A 20,165-nucleotide genomic window follows, 5' to 3' on the forward strand; every position below is an offset into this window, starting at 1 on the left:
GACAGGACGGAGGGATGGCCTGAGGCTTGTCACCCAAGCATCGAGAAGGGCGAGGACCCCAGTTTCACGCACTCACGCTGGGACGACTTGGCCGGATTTTGACAGGACCTTGAGCGGGGCTGGCAGGAGCAGGGACCCCTCCTCTTCTTGAGGAAGCAGGCCACTGTCACCAGGAAGCAGCAGAGGACGGCACACAGGCAGAGCCCCAGCGTGCTGTAGACCAGGGCCAGCTGATCCGCACTCAGCTTCAGCCCCAGGAGAGCTGCAAGACAGCGTGAGACCCCACTCCGCAGTGCCTTCTCCTCTTCCCCTCCTTAGGCTCAAGCAATCCACATCCTCCCATCTCCCTGCTGCGGGCCCGTCTGGCTCCTGGAGAGGCTGGGCTCCTTTCCTGACCCTGAGGCTGGCTGGGATGCCCTCTGGGTCCTGGAGGAGGTTGATCCCTCCCCCGATCCTGGCAGCAACTTCCCAAGGCCTCGAAACTGGAAACGGGAGCTGGAAATATGAGCTGGGCCTTCTTGTCTCCACTTGCTAGGGCTGTAATTGGGAGAGCGCTGGAGATGGGCGGATGGGTGACTGGACAGATAAACAGACAGCGCTCCAGGGAGCATGTCCCTGGGCATACCGAACTGGGCCCTTCCTCCAAGGAGAAACCTTTCTGGGTGAGCGTTTATAGTCGTCCCTTGGTATCCATGGGGGATTGGTTCCAGGATCCCCCACAGATACCAAAATCCACGGATGTCCGAGTGTCTGATACAAGATGGCCTCGCATTTGCATATAACCGATGCACATCCTTGTGTACAATTAGAGTCATCTCTAGATTACTTATAATACCAAATACAATATAGATGCCATGTAGATGGGTGTTATACCGTATTGTTTAGGGAATAACGACAAGATAAAATGGCTGCAGAGGTTCAGTATAGATGCAACTATTCACTTTCTTTACTGAGTATTTTACAGCCGCTGTTGGTTGAATCCACAGGTTTAGGGCACATGACACAGAGGGCCCACTGTGGTTTGAGAGTAGGACAGGCGACATCACACTGAGACCCAGGACTGCAGGTGCCACCAGGTGGGCCTTGGGCATCAGGGCACCTGGCCGCCCTGTGACTCAGGACTTGTGCCTCCAGGTTTGGATGCCAGAGACAGGCCTAGCCCAGGCAAAAGCCCTCCCCTTGGAAGTTCTCCTTATCCCAAAAGCTCTTCCCTGTCCCTGGAGCTGGGCATCCTCTAGGCACTGGGTGAAAGGACAGATGAGCCAGATTTAAGACGACATGTCGAGAAGAGCGAGTCCCACTTTGTGCCGGGCACTTCCCCTATAGCACCCCCCTCATCCTCCCGCTCTGATGGTGGACAACTACCCCTATTGAAAAAATTGAGTCTGGACGTGGTGGCTCATACCTGTAATCCCAGCACTTTGGGAGGCTGAAGTGGGCGGATCACGAGGTCAAGAGATCGAGACCATTCTGGCCAACATGGTGAAACCCTGTCGCTACTAAAAATACAAAAATTAGTTGGGCATGGTGGCATGCATCTGTAGTCCCAGCTACTCAGGAGGCTGAGGCAGGAGAATCTCTTGAACCCAGGAGGCAGAGGTTGCAGTGAGCCGAGATCGCGCCACTGCACTCCAGCCTGGCGTCAGAGTGAGTCTCCGTCTGGAAAAAAAAAAAAAAAAATTGAGACAGAATTTGTATAGCATCAGATTTGCCATTTTAAAATGTACAACACATCACAAGGTTGTGCAGCCATGGCCACTAATCTGAGACCATCTTTATCCCAAACAGAAACCCTGTCTCATCAGCAGTCACTCCCCATCCCCTCTCCTCAGCCCCTGGCAACCGCTCATCTCCTTTCTGTCTCTATGGATTTGCCTATTCTGGACATTTCATATTAATGAAATCGTACAACACGTGGTCTTTTGTGCCTGGCTCCTTGCACTTGGCTTTGTGTTTTCAGGGTTCACCACGTCTTGCCATGCTATATATTAGACCTTCGTTCCTCTTTAGGCGGAACGGACAGACACATCTGTTACGCATTCATCAGGGAAAGGGCATTTGGGTTGATTCCACTTTCTGGCTATCATGAATATGCTGCTGTGAACATTCACATCCACATGTTTGTGTGGACAAATGTTTTCCATTTTCTCGGGTATATACCTAGGAGAAGAATGGCTGGGTCGCATGATAACTCTGTTTCATTTTTTGAGGACCTGCTGGACTGTGTTGCACAGCATCCGTCGTTCACACTCCATTTTACAGATGACAAAACTGAGTCTTTAAGATATTGTTCCCAGTCACAGAGCTGCACCTGGGGGTCGGTCTGACCAACTCCCAGGTGGGTGCTCCAAGCTTGAGGGCCACACAGCGGCCCCAGGGCTGGTGCTGCCCCTCTTCCTCACACACGCTCTTAGATTCAGGAATCTCTAGTGACAGAGCTGCTAGGACTCTTAGGGGTCATCAGTGTCACTCTGACATTTACAGGGGGGAGATGGGAACTTGGGATGAGTTAGTGTCACTCCACCAGCCGGTGGCTTCCTTCATGTCCGGTGCCCAGAGCTCAGAGAGGCCTAAAGGAGGAAAGTAAAGCCCCCAGGACCAGCAAACTTGGTGCCACACACCCAAGGCTTACTTGCTCCTACTCACCTCTGGAATCAAACACAAACTATGCCCTGGAAGCATGAGCAGGGGAGACGCTGCCAGCCCTCAGAGCACAGACAGAACACCGGGCTACAAGATGTTACTAAGTGAAAATGAACTAGATTGATTCAATCAGGAAGACTAAACATGTGCACACATTTCAAATGTTTCAATGTGAGATTCTGAAACCCAGACCACACTCTGAGGTTGGGGTAGTGAGTGTTGAGAGACCATGCCCAGAGCACGGTCACCCAACATCACTCCCTTGTGGACTATCTGGGACTCATTCCAGGAGAGTGCTGTGGGGGTGAGGCTGTGCCACTCTGGGCCTCCACCTCAAGAAGGCCTGACACCCTTGGTTTTTGTTCCCTTAGGAGCTTTGAGCACCACTCAGGTCGTCCAGGTGGAGAGGCCCCATGAAGAGGGACAGGTCCTGAGATCACCTGGAGGAGAAGCGAGGCCTGACCATCGCAGCATCAGAGCCAAGCCTCCAATGGCTCCATCCCCAGGACCATCTGCTCGAGAGACCCCAAGCAAGAGCAGCAGAAGATACACCCAGCTGAGCCCCGCCACCCCACAGAGCCATGCAAGGCCACATGATGGTCATTTTTAGGGCACTGAGTTTGAATGACCAGAACAGAGACTCGCTGCTCTTGAGGACATGAAGAAGGTGCCCCAGCTTCTCATTCCTCTCTGCCCAGGCCAATGATCCGAGGCTTTCTGTGGAAAATGAAACATAGCTCTTGCCTGGCCCCTAGGATACACATGTGATTCAAAATCCCTAGCCTAAGAAAATCAATGCAAATTAGAACTAAGAAAAATATCACTTTCTACCTGTCACGCCAGGAGTGGGAGCACAGGCACCTTGCATATTGGTGGTGGGGTGGACTCTCAAGGGCCATTTGGAACCACCCCCCACCATTTACAACATGCCTCCCTGGCTCCCCTTGCTGCATCAGCTTCACTTCTAGGGCTGCATCTCCCCCAGCACACAAATCGTATTCCTCCAACATTGTTCAGGTTGCAAAAGACTGGATCCAGCCTAGCCTTCCATCTACAGGGGATGAAGGGTTAAATGCAGCATGGCACGCTCCCGAGAGGGAATACCACACAGTCACTCCAGCCAATGAGGCAGGGCCATGTGTCCTAAGAGGGAACATCCCCAAGAAATGTGGGGTGAGAATAGCCAGGCAGGCACTCTGATGCCACCCCAGTGGAAGGCAGACAAGGAGCTGTAAATAAGCCTTGCTTGAGATTATGTGAGAAAGGACAGGCGGGAATCCACAGCATGGAGAGGCCCTGCCCTGCGGCTCACTGTCTACTGTTCCCCAGGACCAAAGGGGCCTAGTCGCAAGCTTTTGCCAAAAAATGCAAATTAAAAAAAATTGCTCATTCTCTAGACTTGTCTGAAAATCAAGTCCAGGGGGAAGCGTCCCAGAGACGCAGCTTGCAGGTCTTACCACCAGGAGGCAGCACCCACAGTTTCCGCGGCCTTGGGACCAGGCGGGCTGGCACAAAGTTTATTTCTACGCTTTTTCTTTTGTTTTTCAAACTGTTTTCAAAGCCATTTCTCACCCAAAAATACTTTCCCCAGCCTGCTGCGGCTCCCAGCGCAGGCTCGGTTCAGCCCGCTAGGCAGCACTGGGACTTGTCATTTAGGGGTGGGCCTGGCGGGGGACAGGGAGGGGGCAGGAGGGCAGGGGGCTATGGTTCTGGATGTTTGATTCAGCCGCCTTCGCCTTCAGTGTCTGCATCTGCAGAGTGGGGCCCGATACCCCTCTCTCTCCACAGACGGGCTTGGCTTTAGCAAAGGTCCCTGCAAACATGCAGGAGGCAGGGGACCTGGGTAGAAAGTTCCAGCCCGTGGCCATGCACTCACACCTTGGGGGCCCAGCCAGCAAGGGGAGCCTGGTGGCAAGGTGGGCAGGGGTGGGCAGGGGCTGCTGGACCTCTTGCCCGGCCAAGGTTTCTGCCACCCTCCTCGGGGGTCCTGGGCTGCAGTTCCCCGTGATAGTCCCCATTTCCTGATCCCTCTGCTCTGCAAGCATCTCTCCTTCCCTCCCTGTGCTCTTGGCGCCCTGAACATTCCAGGTGTGTCCCTGACACATAGTGGGCTGCCAGTGCTTAAGAGGGGCTTTTCTACGTGAGGTACAGCCTCCCTGTGAGGTCATCACAACCTCCAAATGTGCACACCTTCAGGCCTTCCCTGCAGAGGACTCTACATCCTCCGGGTGTCTGTGGATGTGCATGCACGCGCGTGTGTGTGTACACGTGCGTGTGCGTGCATATCCGCATGTGCGTGCATGCATGCGCAGGTGTATAAGTTCAGGAAAAGGCAGGAGGGCAGGCTGGGTGTAAGTCTCCCGTCTGGTGTGTGGCCTTGGACTGAAGTGGTTTCCAGAGTGTCACCTCCTTCTTTCCTTTGGGCCTGGGGTCCCTGGGTCTTTCTGGGGCCACCTCTCTTTAAGGTGAACCTCCATCTTGCTGGGGGTAGGGACACATAGACTTCAGCCCCTGTTCCCAGCACCCAGATCACGCCCATCGAAACAAAGCCTCCCTGGTCCCCACATCTGACTCCAGCTTCTTGTGCAGCATCTCCTTAGGGGCGTTCCTTCGCCCCTGCGACACTGGCCCACCCTGTCCCCTGTGGTTCTGTCCTGCCTTTGCAGGTCCCTGGACCTTGGCTTCAACCCCGGGAAGCAAAACCGGAGCATCCTGCTGCCCCCTTGTGAGGGCACATGGTACAGTCAGGACAAAAGCAAAAGCACCCTTCCAACCCAAGATACACAAATGCAATGCAAACCAGGAGGCCTGCAGCCAGGGCCACCCCATCTAGTTCTAGCACCTAAAATAAATGACATCTTGAGCAATTCCTGGAGCAAAAGCAATGTGACTCCAACCCCCGACTTCCACCCCTGCAGAGCTGAGCTAAGGTCTCAGTGGAGCATTGACTTGAAGCTGCCATCCAGGCAGACTCCTGGGGCCCCTGCTCCTACCGGCCACGGCGCTGCCTCTGCTCTCAAGGCTACCATGATTCCATGTCACGTTGGGGCTCCCTGGCACGTCCTTCCTCCCCATGATCGTGGGGCTCTCACTCACCCCATGTCTGGCCTGACCATAGTGTGCACTGGCTTCCAACCCCCTGGCATCAATTCAACCACTTCTGATTTCTTCCAGATGGGGCCGGGCCCCCCAGACACCAAGGAGGTCCTCAAGGGTGGTTCTGTGCTGCTCTCGTCCACCCACACCCCACCCCTGCCACATTTGTATCTGATTAGGTTCTCATGAGCCAGAGTGAAGGGACGGACGAATGATGCATCTAAGCAGGAAAAAAACAGGGCAGAGGAAGGGTCCAGTTTGCCAACCTTTGTCAGCCTCCCAGGCAGTGAAACAGGGCTCCTAGCCCACAGCCCCATCATGCCCCTGGCTGGAGCCACCAAGGGCAACCTCAACTTGGGGGCACCTGAAAATGACCCTTTATAGCATCCCCTGACCTCCTTGTGGCAGAGCTGGGGACACATGTAGGCGTCTTATGATGTCCCTTCTATGTGCGGTTAAGTACGACCTTCTAGAACTTTCTTTGTGGACACAGCCCTGCTGGAGCTGCTCTGACCTCCCCACCTGCTCTTTCTCCATGTCTCTGTGGGACCCTCTTCCTCTTCTGACCCCTCAAATGCAGATTACCCCACCTAGGACCTTCTTTTCTGTCCCTTTCTCTCCTTATACCTCCCAGTCCCTACACAACCTTTTCCATTTTTGTGACTTCAACTGCCACCTTCTAGGCCAACACAATCTAAGCTCTCCAGGTAAAAGGCTCCCCAGAACTCTGAACCCACATGACTGACCCCAAGGCTGGCATCACCCTCACATGGAGGGGGGTGGTTCCTAGCTCAGAGCTCCTGGTCTGTATGGAGTCCCTGGCAGGCGACCCTGTCCCTCACTCTATGTAGTGAGCTGAACGGTGCCCCCCGGCCCAAGGATATGCCCCCTGCAAATGTGACTTTATTTGGATAAAAGATTCTTTGCAGACATATAAATACAAGGATCTGGAAATGAGAACATCCTGGATTAGGGTGGGCCCCAGATCCAGTGACAAGTGTCCTATACGAGAAGAGAAGGCAGAAGACATAGGCACGGGAGAGAAGCCATGTGAAGAGAGAGGCAGAGATGGGCGTGAAGGGGCCACCAGCTCAGGAGGCCTGGGGAAGCCACCAGAAGCTGGAGGAGGCAGGGAAGGATCTGCCCCTGGGCTTTCAGTGGGGCGCTGCTGACGTGGGATCTGCCTGGAGTGGGGCGCTGCTGACGTGGGATCTGCCTGGAGTGGGGTCCTGCTGACGTGGGATCTGACTGGAGTGGGGTCCTGCTGACGTGGGATCTGACTGGAGTGGGGTCCTGCTGACGTGGGATCTGACTGGAGTGGGGTCCTGCTGACGTGGGATCTGCCTGGAGTGGGGTCCTGCTGACGTGGAATCTGACTGGAGTGGGGTCCTCTGACATAGGATCTGCCTGGAGTGGGGTCCTGCTGACGTGGAATCTGCCTGGAGTGGGGTCCTGCTGACGTGGGATCTGCCTGGAGTGGGGCGCTGCTGACGTGGAATCTGACTGGAGTGGGGTCCTGCTGACGTAGTATCTGCCTGGAGTGGGGTCCTGCTGACGTGGGATCTGCCTGGAGTGGGGCGCTGCTGACGTGGGATCTGCCTGGAGTGGGGTCCTGCTGACGTGGGATCTGACTGGAGTGGGGTCCTGCTGACGTGGGATCTGACTGGAGTGGGGTCCTGCTGACGTGGGATCTGCCTGGAGTGGGGTCCTGCTGACGTGGGATCTGACTGGAGTGGGGTCCTGCTGACGTGGGATCTGACTGGAGTGGGGTCCTGCTGACGTGGGATCTGCCTGGAGTGGGGCGCTGCTGACGTGGGATCTGCCTGGAGTGGGGCGCTGCTGACGTGGGATCTGCCTGGAGTGGGGTCCTGCTGACGTGGGATCTGCCTGGAGTGGGGTCCTGCTGACGTGGGATCTGCCTGGAGTGGGGTCCTGCTGACGTGGGATCTGCCTGGAGTGGGGTCCTGCTGACGTGGGATCTGCCTGGAGTGGGGTCCTGCTGACGTGGGATCTGACTGGAGTGGGGTCCTGCTGACGTGGGATCTGCCTGGAGTGGGGTCCTGCTGACGTGGGATCTGCCTGGAGTGGGGTCCTGCTGACGTGGGATCTGCCTGGAGTGGGGTCCTGCTGACGTGGGATCTGCCTGGAGTGGGGTCCTGCTGACGTGGAATCTGACTGGAGTGGGGTCCTGCTGACGTAGGATCTGACTGGAGTGAGCCCTGCTGACGTGGGATCTGACTGGAGTGGGGTCCTGCTGACATGGAATCTGACGTCTGGCCTTCAGTCTGGAGAGAATCGGTCAGTGTTATTTTAAGCACCCGGCACGTGAACACTATCATAGCCCCAGGAAGCGAATTCAGCCTGTCCCAGGGGGGCATCCATCCAACCAGGGGAGTGGACCCTTGAGTCCCGGGCGTGGTTCTGTACTTCACAAACCCCAAGTCACTGAGGCTCCACAAGGGCCCTGCGAGATGAGAGCCATTATGATCACTACAGGGCCTCTCCCTCCAGTTCTAATCTCATGCCAGTGCACTGTTCCTCCATCCCCCTTCCAGGTCCTTGTCATCTCTGGTTCCCATTATTGCCAGAAACAGCCTTTCACAGGGCCCCTGCTGCCATCACCACCACACAGGAGCAACAGCGTGCTCTCCCAACAGCTCTGCTCTGACCTCTCTTCCAGTGGCCGCCCCTGCCCCCAGCAGGATATCGTCCTCCCAGCCTGGCACGTGGAGCTGTCACCCGGTCCCTCCTGGTGCCATCTCCAGCTGCCCCTGAATGCTTACTCTTCCCAACTCAGTCCTCTGCAGCCCCCACATGGAGGAACAAGGTTGTGCCCTTGGTGCTCCTCCTCCCCCTCTACTGGGCAAATGAGTAGCCCTACTCTCTGGGGCAGGCTCCGTCCCCTCAGGGAGACGCAGATGCTCCCTGCACCTGCCCGTAAGCCTGGACGGGGAGCTCCTCGTGTCAGCCTGGAGTCGTCGCAACAGAACCCCAGGTCAGTCAACTCTCCTAATCAACATCTCAAGCGGGGGCCGGGTGCGGTGGCTCAAGCCTGTAATCCCAGCACTATGGGAGGCCGAGACGGGCGAATCACGAGGTCAGGAGATCGAGACCATCCTGGCTAACCCGGTGAAACCCCGTCTCTACTAAAAAACATAAAAAACTAGCCGGGCGCAGTGGTGGGCGCCTGTAGTCCCAGCTACTCCGGAGGCTGAGGTGGGAGAATGGCGTAAACCCGGGAGGCGGAGCTTGCAGTGAGCTGAGATCCGGACACTGCACTCCAGCTTGGGCAACAGAGCGAGACTCCGTCTCAAAAAAAAAAAAAAAAAAAAAAAAAAAAAAAAACCTCAAGCCATTTTCAGTCCAGCTTGGGAGCCTGCCCTGCTCTCCCCACGAAGCCCCATGTGTGAGCAGCAGGTGGATTTTATTAAATGTTCATAATACTTGTGAATCCCTCGTAAATATTTGGAAATAACTGAAAAAACATATTGATTCTACCCATCCATGAACATGGGATGTGTCTCCCTTTGTTGGTGTCATCTGTGATTTCTTTCGGCGGTGTTTGTAGTTTTCCTCATAGAGGTCTTTCACAGCCCTCTTGCTGTGTGTGTGCAAGGTCTTTCTGTGCCCTCTTGGTGAGCGTGTGGAAGTGTCTCCACCTTCAAAGCAGATCTGGGGTGGGGTACCCCCCGCTTCTGGATGTAGAGTGACCCCCACACTCCCGCAGGCTGGGAGTCCCAGAGGAAGGGATTTAGCTCAGCCTCCAGCACAGAGCCACTCACAGCCTTCCCCGCCCCTAGCAGCACCTGTGAATGCTGTTGCCTCTGCCTGGAACCCCCTGCCCCCACCATGTAGTTTCAACATGGTTGCTTTTATTTATTTATTTATTTATTTGAGACAGAGTTTCGTTCGTTAGCCAGGCTGGAATACAATGGCCGGATCTCGGCTCACTGCAACCTCCGCCTCCTCCTGGGTTCAAATGATTCTCTTGCCTCAGCCTCCTGAGTAGCTGGGATTACAAGTACCTACCACCACGCCTGGCTAATTTTGGTATTTTTAGTAGAGATGGGGTTTCGCCATGTTGGCTAGGCTGGTCTCGAACTCCTGACCTCAGGTGATCCACCTGGCTCGACCTCCCAAAGTGCTGGGATTACAGGTGTGAGCCACCACGCCCGGCCCATGGTTGCTTTTTGAATGAGCAGTTCCAGCGCACAGAGCTCATGATCCCCTCAAAATGTATTCTCCCAAATCATCCTCACAGCAGCTCCATGAGGTGAACAACCTCAGGCTCACAGAACCGACAGGCAGTAGCTTGCTCCAGGCCACACATCTAGTAAGGGACATAACTCAGGGTCTGGCTCCACACTCCACACCCCTGCCACAGCCTTCCCTGTCCTCCTTGGTGAAGCCTTCCCCTTCCCATCTCACCTGTAGCTGGGTTACATGGCCTCCGTGCACTGAGAGGAATGTGTCACCTGCATGGCTTGTCCACGGCCTGGCCTTCCACAAGATGGTGAACTCCACCGGTCTGGGACAGGACCTGCCTTGCTCTTCCCTCCTCACACACAACTAGCCCACCACAGTTCCAGGTCTCACTAAGGAGTGGCAGCTCTCAGTGGGATGTGAGAGAAACCTGGAGTCGGGGTGAGGTGGGGCCTGGCAGGGCTGGAGAGAAAGGACAGCAGAATTCAGGGAGCCCATGAAGCGGGCAGAGGAGAGGGTCAGCCCTTCCACCGTGCGCAGCTACACAACTTGGTTACATGGTGTTCTCTGCTCCCTCTCCTCAAATAGGTCTACCTCTGGATCCCTCCCCTGGCCATGTGGCTCTGTACTTCCTGTTTGCAATCCACAGCAAGCTCCCCTCCTGCCCCACCAGCCCATGCAGGCATCAGAGATCAGAACAGAACCGACCTTAGCCCTGGGCTCCTGGAGAAACACGGGGCAGGGCAGTGCACAGTGACAGTCACACAGCCACCAAAAGCCGCGCCATGGCACCAGTGTGGCAGCTGATGCGGGGTGAGGCGTGGTAATGCCGACCCCACTGGCACCAACACGTCCTCACAGCCCCCTCGTTCACAGCCTGGGGCTCTTGTTACCTGGAGCCAAGATGAAGATCTGAGGTTCTGCCCAGTGCCCTCGGGGAACGGGGCGTAGCTGATGGTCACGCACAGGAAGTGGCTAACCTTGTCCCAGGGGCGATAGCTCACACCCAAGGAACAACAGCTCTGTGGACGCCACTGGGTCATTCTGTGGTTGCAGAGGGGACAGACTCTCGAATCCATAGACTGTGCGCAAATCTCAACTCAGCTGTGCATTCTCTGCGTGACTGTCAGCGAGTCACTCCAAATTTGAGACTCATGTCTCTCGATCTGTGAGGTGGGTAGGGATGACCCAAAGTGGAATCCATTGCACTGGAGGTGGGCAGGTGGCCAGACACCAGGGCGGCAGCCATGGCCACTTGCATCTGTGGCTGGGCTCTTCAGACCCTCTGTATCCACGCTCCCTCCAGGTGAATCTGCGCTTCCCCTCAGGAGAGGCTGTGCTAGAGTAAAATCCAGGTAGTGAGCATAATACCTGATTGGTAGTTTTTCAGCCCTTGGCCCCTCCCTGCCTCCACCCCAGTAGGCCCCAGTGTCTGTTATTCCTGTCTTTTTTTTTTTTTTTTTTTTGAGACTGAGTCTCGCTCTGTCCCCCAAGCTGGAGTGCAGTGGCGCGATCTCAGCTCACTGCAAGCTCCGCCTCCCGGGTTCACGCCATTCTCCTGCCTCAGCCTCCCGGGCAGCTGGGACTACAGGCGCCCACCACCGCGCCCGGCTAGTTTTTTTGTATTTTTTTAGTAGAGACGGGGTTTCACCGGGTTAGCCAGGATGGTCTCGATCTCCTGACCTCATGATCCACCCGTCTCGGCCTCCCAAAGTGCTGGGATTACAGGCTTGAGCCACCGCGCCCGGCCTGTTGTTCCTGTCTTTATGTCCATCTGTACACAAGGCTTACGGTTCCGTTTGTAAGTGAGAACATGTGGTATTTGGTTTTCTGTTCCTGCATTAATTCACTTGGGATAATGGCCTCCAGCTGCATCCATGTTGCTGCAAGGAACATGATTTTTTTTCTTTTCATGGCTATGTAGTATTCCATGGTGTATATGTACCACATTTTCTTTATCCAATCCACTATTGATGGGCCCCTCGGTTGATTCCATGTCTTTGCTATTGTGAATAGTGCTGTGACGAACACACGTGTTATGTGTCCTTTTGGTAGAAGGTTTTATTTTCCTTTGGGTCATACCCAGTAATGGGATTGCTGTGCTAAACGGTAACTGTTTTAAGTTCTTTGAGGAATCTCCAAACTGCTTGCTACAGTGGTTAAACTAATTTACATTCCACCAACAGTGTATAAAGCGTTCCCTTTTCTCTGTAGCCTCACCAGCATCTCTTGTTTTTTGACTAACAATAGCCATTCTTAACGGTGTGAGATGGTCCCTCATTGTGCTTTTGATTTACATTTCTCTGATGATAAATGATGCTGAGATTTTTTCATGTTTGTTGGCTGCTTCTGTGTCTTTTGACAAGTTGTCTGTTCATGTCTTTCGCCCACTTTTAATGGGGTTGTTGCTTTTTGAATTGTTTGACTTCCTTATAGATCACGGATATTAGACCTTTGTTAGACGCAGTTTGCAAACATTTTCTTCCATCCTGTAGGTTGTCTGTTTACACTGTTGATTGTGTGTGTGTGTGTGGATGGGGGGGGGGGAGGGGGCGCAGGGCGGGTACAGAAGCTCTTTAGTTTAATTAGGTCTCATCTGGCAATTTTTGTTTTTGTTGCAGTTGCTTTCATAAATTCTTTCCCAGGGCAGATGTCCAGAACAGCATTTTCCAGGATTTCTCGAGGATTTTTATAGTTTAGGGTCTTACACTTAAACCTTTCATCCATCTTGCATCTATGTTCCTCAGGGATATTGGCCTGTAGTTTTCTTTTCCTGTTGTGTCTTTGCCAGGTTTTCGTATCAGGGTGAAGCTGGCCTTGCAGAATGAGTTAAGCAGGAGTCCCGCCTTGCTATTTTGGAATTAGTTTCAGTAGAACTGGTACCAGCTCTTCTCTGTGCATCTGGTAGAATCTGGTTGTGAATCCATCAGATTCCATTTAGGAATTCCTAAGAACGAGGCTTCCTAAGAAAGAGAAGGGAAAAGTTTTACTAAAAAAGTTTATGTGGGCCGGGCGCAGTGGCTCAAGCCTGTAATCCCAGCACTTTGGGAGGCCGAGACGGGCGGATCACTAGGTCAGGAGATCGAGACCATCCTGGCTAACACGGTGAAACCCTGTCTCAATACAAAAAACTAGCCAGGCGAGGTGGCGGGCGCCTGTAGTCCCAGCTACTCGGGAGGCTGAGGCAGGAGAATGGCGTGAACTCAGGAGGCGGAGCTTGCAGTGAGCTGAGATCCGGCCACTGCACTCCAGCCTGGGCGACAGAGCCAGACTCTGACTCAAAAAAAAAAAAAAAAAAAAAAAATGTTTATGTGGTTCATTAGGCATTGCCAGAGGGGAAAAAAATTGTAAAAAGAAAAGGCCAGGCGCGGTGACTCACATTTGTAATCCTAGCACTTTGGGAGGCAGAGGCAGGCGGATCACTCGAGGTCAGGAGTTCCAAACCAGCCTGGACAACAAGCCGAAACCCCGTCTCTACCAAAAATACAAAAATTAGCCAGATGTGGTGGTGCATGCCTGTAATCCCAGCTACTCAGAAGGCTGAGGCAGAATAATTACTTGAGCCCGGGAGGCAGAGGTTGCAGTGAGCTGAGATCACACCACTGCACTCCAGCCTGGTTGACAGAGTGAGACTCTGTCTTGAAAAAAAATAAAATAAATAAATAAATAATGTCCAGGCACGGTGGCTCACGCCTGTAATCCAGCACTTTGGGAGGCTGAGATGGGCGGATCACAAGGTCAGAAGATCGAGACCTTCATGGCTAACATGGTGAAACTCTGTCTCTAATAAAAATACAAAAAATTAGCCAGGCGTGGTGGCGGGCGCCTGTAGTCCCAGCTACTCAGGAGGCTGAGGCAGGAGAATGGCACGAACTTGGGAGGCAGAGGTTGCAGAGAGCCGAGACTGCGCCACTGCACTCCAGCCTGGGTGACAGAGCAAGACTCCATCTCAAAATAAATAAATAAATAAATAAATAAGAATTAAAAACAAAGAAAACAAAGGCCTTATGGCTAGAGATGGCCACTTTGAACATAGTAAGAAAGTTCCTGTTGAGTTGGGCATCTGCTAAATGCCAGGCCTCAGAAATGATCTAATTAATCCTCCCAGCAAACATCTCTTGGTGCACCTGCCCTGCTCTGCGGCATTAGAAAGGATGGGAGGGGGATGCCGTGTGGATCCATAAACACGAGAGATGGCATTTGCCCTGCTCTCGGCCTGTCCTGGAGACACAGCAGGCCTGCCCTTCTCCGGGGGCTGACTACTTCCTTTCCTTTGCAGTGACTTTCCTGTGATAACATCATTTCCCTGAGGCCAGGCCCCAGGGCCAAGGTCCCAAGGGCGGGGCCTGTGTGCCTGATGATGCGGGTTGCCCAGCACCCTGCTGTCCCTGCTTAGCCTGGCATCTCCTGCTCTCGTCTGCTGTCCTGCCAGTTAGCTGCTGCTATGTAACAAGCCATCCCCAAATGCAGGGACGTGTGCTTCCTCCCGAGTCAAGGGTTTGGCTGGGCTCAGCTGTGCCGGACTGGCTTTGCTCCATGTGCCTCTCATCCTCCTCCTGGGACCCAGGGACTGGCCACGAGTGTCCATCTCATGATGATGCTGGAGTGCAGCAGACTGGAGCACGCAGGCCTCTGGCCACCTAGGCTGGGAACTTGCTTTTCATTAGTGCTGCTGCATTTCATTCAAGTCACAGTGCCAGTGGATTCCAGGGAGGGGAACCAGACGCCACCTCTTGGTGAAAGGAGCACGCGGGTAGGTTTGTTACACGGGTATATCAGCATCAAGCAATATACCCGTGTAACAAACCTACACGTGTACCTCCAGATCTAAAATAACAGTTGAAATTATCAATAAAATAATAATAGAAATAAATGGAGCCTGCGGCACTGGTGGAGGGCAGGTGGTGGCTCTGCTCAGGTGCTCACACGGGTGGGTCTGCTGCTTACTTGTGCCTGTGCTTTGAGAACTGGCGCAGCCTCGGCAGCCTCCAGTACAAGTCTCTTCCTCACAGGGCAGGTCCTTTCTCCTGCTTTCTTCTTGTCCACAGACTTCTGGAAATGTTGCCTACATTTTTATTTTTTTATAATCCTAGGATGATCTCCCTGGCTTCTGGCCATTTGCCTGGACTCTGGGCTTCGTGCATTGTGGGCTCTCCTGTTCTAGGCCTGGCATCAGGCCTCCCACCCTTTCTGAACCTGTGTGAAACCATGCAGGTTCGCCTCACGTGGCTTACCAGGACTTGCTTCTGAGCCTCTGTGCTCCGATCCTTGGTACCTTCCCGAGTCGTCTGAATTGTTTTCAACTTCCCCACTCCGCTGTCTCCTGAGCTCTGGTGGGAGGTTCACTGGGCTCCTGAGCTTGTTCTCACAGAAGTATGCACATTGCTTAGGGTGCTGTCCACAGATGGAGGCACAGCTGATGCAGTCCCTCAGGAGATGGTCATAGAACCTGCCTTGCTCCTTGCGGCAGTTGAGTGACCCTGGGAGACAGAAGTGCGTAATACTGCTGGGTAACAGACTAGCAGGAGTTGCAGGTTTGACCACAAAGGACATCAAAGTTAAAAAAAAAACGACGGTAAAATTCCAGCAAGCAATTCCAGAGTAAGGCAAGTACTTTTACAATATACACATTGAAGACTGTGCATTGTCCTCTAAGTGACCCCGGGAGACAGAAGTGCATGATACTACCAGGTAACACAGACTGACGGGAGCTCTGGGTTTGGCCATATCAAAGTAAAAAAGAAATTATGGTTAAATTCCCAAAAAGCAATCCCTTAAGCCAAGTACTTTTACAATATACACATTGAAGACTATGCATTGTCCTCTAAGTACTATTTTAGTTGCATTGCATTTTGATGTATTTTTCCTATGTCTAGTTCAAAATGTACTTATTTTTCATTATTATTTCTTCTTTGACCTATGGGTTATTTACAAGTGCATTTCTTAGTTTCCAAACATATGAAGATTTTTCAGCTATCATTTAAAATTGAGATCTAGATTACATTGTTACATAAGACCTTTACTTGCATTTTTCAAGCCTCATCAAGGAGAAATATATTTCAAATCAGCATAAGGAATGAAGGGGAAAAGCCAGAATTCTCTTTGGCAAGTTGGGGCAAGGGGCTGGAAGGAAGGTGGAAAGGTCCACATGAATAGTGTTTCTTCTCTCTTAATGCTAAATGAGAACTACAGCAGCTTACACAAGTATCAGCGCCAAGGCACAGAAGCCAAGGAAGCTAAAGCCCAATCACACTTGCCTTAAGAGAGCACAGCGGACCCAACTTTGAACAGAAATCTATTTAGGACAATCAATTACCTTATCCAATGCCTCAGAATATTTCTACATGAAAGTTTTTATGTAAAACAGGCAAGTTTCCTTTGTCTTTAGAATAAGGTATTTATGTGAAAATATGGCTCACAGAGATATTTTAAGGACATATTTCAGAGGCAGTGCAGGAGAGTGGATAAGAACCCAAATTTCAGAGCCTTCCTCGGCTGTACCATTTGTAGCCAGTGTGGTCACAGCCTCTCCGTGCCTCCGTTTCCTCATTTCCAATATAGGGAAAATAACAGTACTGACTTCTTAGGGTTGTTGGCAGAGCTGAAGTGCCCAGCACAATGCCTGACACATACTAAATAAATGCTCACTTAATGGAAGGCTTGAGTAGAATATTCATTTGAGCCTCTTCACAAAGTAAATACACACCTGTCCTTGTGTATTTGACAGAGTAAAGGAAGGACCTAAAAGATGATGGAGTTGGAATCTGGAGGAAAACTCAGATGGCCCACATGGGGCCGTCCCCTGCTCTGGCCCTGCCATATCCCCAGAGCTCCAGTGAACTGCACAGGAACTGATACCTCCACTCCTGGCACAGAGTCAGCCCAGCAGTGCTGTCCTTGGGGCTTTCTGTGACCTCCTCCCCTCCTCAGTGGTCCCAGCATGGCTGTTGCAGGTGGTGCCTGAGCGCCCCAGACCACTGACCCTCCCTGCCTGACCTCACACCCCACCCCGCCCCCACCCAGGACTCAGTCTTCCCCGCTGCATTTCCCACCTCTGCTCATGCTGCCCTCTCTTCCAGGCAGTCTTCCCCCTCATCTGATTTCTGCATTCTGTGGCCTCTTAACAATCTGCCTCTGATGGTGCGTCCTTCAGGGACACCTCCCTACCCCCCCACCCCCAGCTGAAGGTGGTCTCTCCTGACTGTGGCCTTTTTTTGTTTTGTTTTTGAGATGGAGTTTCACTCTTGTTGCCCAGGCTGGAGTGCAATGGCATGATCTCAGCTCACCGCAACCTCCGTCTCCTGGGTTCAAGAGATTCTCCTGCCTCAGCCTCCCCAGTAGCTGGGATTATAGGCACCCGCCACCACGCCCGGCTAATTTTGTATTCTATTTTTTTTTAGTAGAGACAGTTTCTCCTTGTTGGTCAGGATGGTCTCGAACTTCCGACCTCAGGTGATCTGCCCGCTTTGGCCTCCTGAAGTGCTGGGATTACAGGCATGAGCCACCGCACCCAGCCCCGACTGTGGCTTTCTACCTTGACACATAGTCATTTCTCCCATAAGAAGACACTGTCCTTGAAGGGCCAAGCCAGATTCCTATTTCCTTGGGGCTGGAGCACTCCATCTATGTTTATAGGATGAACCAATACGAACGTTCTAATTTATTAATGGGTAATGGTTCAGGGCATGATTTAGGAGTCAGAGTCCTGGGTTCAAACCCTGACATCTCTGCTTTTAAGCTGTGTGATCCTGGGTAAGTCACTCAGCCTCTCTGAGTTCCCCTCAACAAGTATTCATGAAGGACTGAACTATGTGTCAGGCACTGTGCTAGGCTCAAGTCAGACATGGTTCCTGCCCCCAGGGAGCTCCCAGTCTAGTGGTTGAGTCAGACGTGAAAGAACAAAACAGCAAACCGTGGCAAGTTCTACCAAGAAAAGAACAGGTTATGAAAAAGAACAGCAAGCAATGGATAATTTTCAAGACAATCAGGGAAAATTGGATCTGGCCTGAATATTAGATGATGTTAATAAATGATTGCTGGCAGTAGCAGGATATTTGGGTTGTTTTTACAGATCTTTATGGTCCAGTATCTGCAGGTAAAATGATATGCGGTCTTGGGCTTTGCTTTAAAATACACAAGCCAAAACAACTGGTTGGGAAAGTATGAGGCAAATTTAAATGATCTGTGAATCATTTAATGGGTGCCGAGGGCATCACTGTGCTGTCCTCTCTATGGATACGTGTGGTAAGTTCTGTAATTAAAAGTTTCAACAGAAAGTAACACTAGCAGTACAAAGGAGGGCCCAGTACTACTGTGTGATCAGAGGAGACCCCGGATGTTTGGGCTGAGACCTGAAAGTTGGGTACGAGGGAGCCGAGGGAAGATGATAGAGGGAATGCATGCCAGGCAGCAGGAAGAGCACATGCAAAGGACCGGAGGCAGGAAAGAACATGGCATGTTTGACACTGAAAGGAGGCAGTGTGGCCAGAGCGGGAAGGTGGAGGGGTAAGAGGTGCCACACTGTACATCTCCTGCCACCCTCTCCTCAGCCACCTGTGGGGCGAGAGGGTGCTCTGGGGGCAGGCGTCTGGGGGGGTGATCACACTGTCCCCTGGGCTCAGGTCCCAGAACTCACTGCAGGAGGCTGCACAGGTGCGCTGGCTCTGATGGTTGCAGATGGCTTTGCAGGACATGCAGTTGCCCAGTAAGGGGATCCCAGTACTGCTCTTCAGGGCAGGATCCCATAGCCAGCCCTGTTCACAGGCCCTGTGGAGCTGACAGACCAGGAGCGTGAGGGCAGCTGGCAGGTGGTTGCAGCCCAGCCTCTTGCTGTCCACATTCCCGTAGACATAAGCGCTGTCTCAGGAGCAGAGAGGGCAGACAAAGCTGGCTTCCAACTCCCACTGTGCTAGCTGGAGGCCTAGGGCAGCCACGTCCCATCTCCAGCCTCAGTTTCCCCATCTGCACATGGTTGTTTTCAGGCCCCCTGCTCTCTCACATCAGCAGGGCCCTGCTCCTTGCCCTCCTTAACGTGCCATGCGTCTCCCTGCCACAGGATCTTTGCACATGCTGTTCCCTTGCATGACGTGCCCTTCTCCCCAGCCCCTGCCCCTTAGCTGCTTATTCCTCCTCAGCCTGAGACCTCTGTCTAAACCCGATCTCCCAGGGAAGCCTTTCTGACTCCCCCTAGAGTAGGACGCGGTCCTTCTTCCGCACACTCACACTGCCCTTTACTTGCTGCTGTGGTCACTTTCCTCTTCTATGCATGTGGTTATTTGATGCTGGCTCCTGTACTAACTGTGAGCACCATCTGGCAAGGACTGTGCCTAATTTTTTTTGTTCATTGCTGAGTCCTCAGAACCTAGATAGTGCTTAGGATATAGTAGGCGCTCATAACATGAATGGTTTTTTAAAAGCAGACCAAGTCAGTGCCTAGCACACAGCAAGAACCAAGAAATGTCAATTTCCTTCTTTACTGAAGTATGAAACCACCACAATGATGTGTGTAAAGTGCACAAAAAGCAGAAGAATACAGCTTGGTGACATGTGATGTATGTATGCACCTGTGTCATTACAGCCCACATTGAGATGAAGAACATTTCCTGCACCCCTGAAGACTCCCTGGGGTCCCCTCCCACCCAATGCCCACTCCTAGAGGTGGCTCCTGTTCTGTTGTTACCCCCATAGGTTAATATTGCCCCTTCTGGAACTTCCACGTCTGGTTTTGTCCCTCCACGTGGTGCCTGAGACTCATCCATGTGGGCGCTCTCCACCTGTCTGGTTTTGTGTTACCGTGAGTCTTCCACTGTGTGCAAGCATCACCTTCTCTATCCTTTTCTCATTTCATGACATTTGCTTCCCCCAACAACTTTGTAAACATGTTTAAAAGCATTTTGCAAGACATGTGTTTGTCCTTTAATGAAAGCAAGCCGAGGGAAGACCAGAGGTGGCTGGGCACCATGGCTCATGCCTGTAATCTTAGCACTTTGGGAGGTTGAGGTGGGAGAACTCCTTGAGGCCAGGAGTTCAAGACCAGCCTGGGCAACATAGTGAGATCCTGCCTCTACAGAAAGATTTTAGAAATTGGCCAGGTGCTATAGTCCCAGCTATTCAGGAGACTGAGGTAGGAGGATCGCTTGAGCCTGAGTGCTCAAGGCTGAGGTGAGCTACGACCACATCACTGCACTCCAGCCTGGATAACAGAGCGACACCCAGTCTTTAAA

At 52.6% G+C, this 20,165-nt stretch overlaps 1 pseudogene; it reads right to left on the reverse strand.

Annotated features, from left to right (window-relative positions):
* Positions 1 to 29: 29 nt before the first annotated feature.
* Positions 30 to 18,903, reverse strand: LOC126939483 (tumor necrosis factor receptor superfamily member 13B-like; annotated as a pseudogene).
* Between the last annotated feature and the right edge of the window lie 1,262 nt (positions 18,904 to 20,165).

Source organism: Macaca thibetana, chromosome 16 (genome assembly GCF_024542745.1).
Source record: "Macaca thibetana thibetana isolate TM-01 chromosome 16, ASM2454274v1, whole genome shotgun sequence".
Lineage (NCBI taxonomy): Eukaryota > Metazoa > Chordata > Mammalia > Primates > Cercopithecidae > Macaca > Macaca thibetana.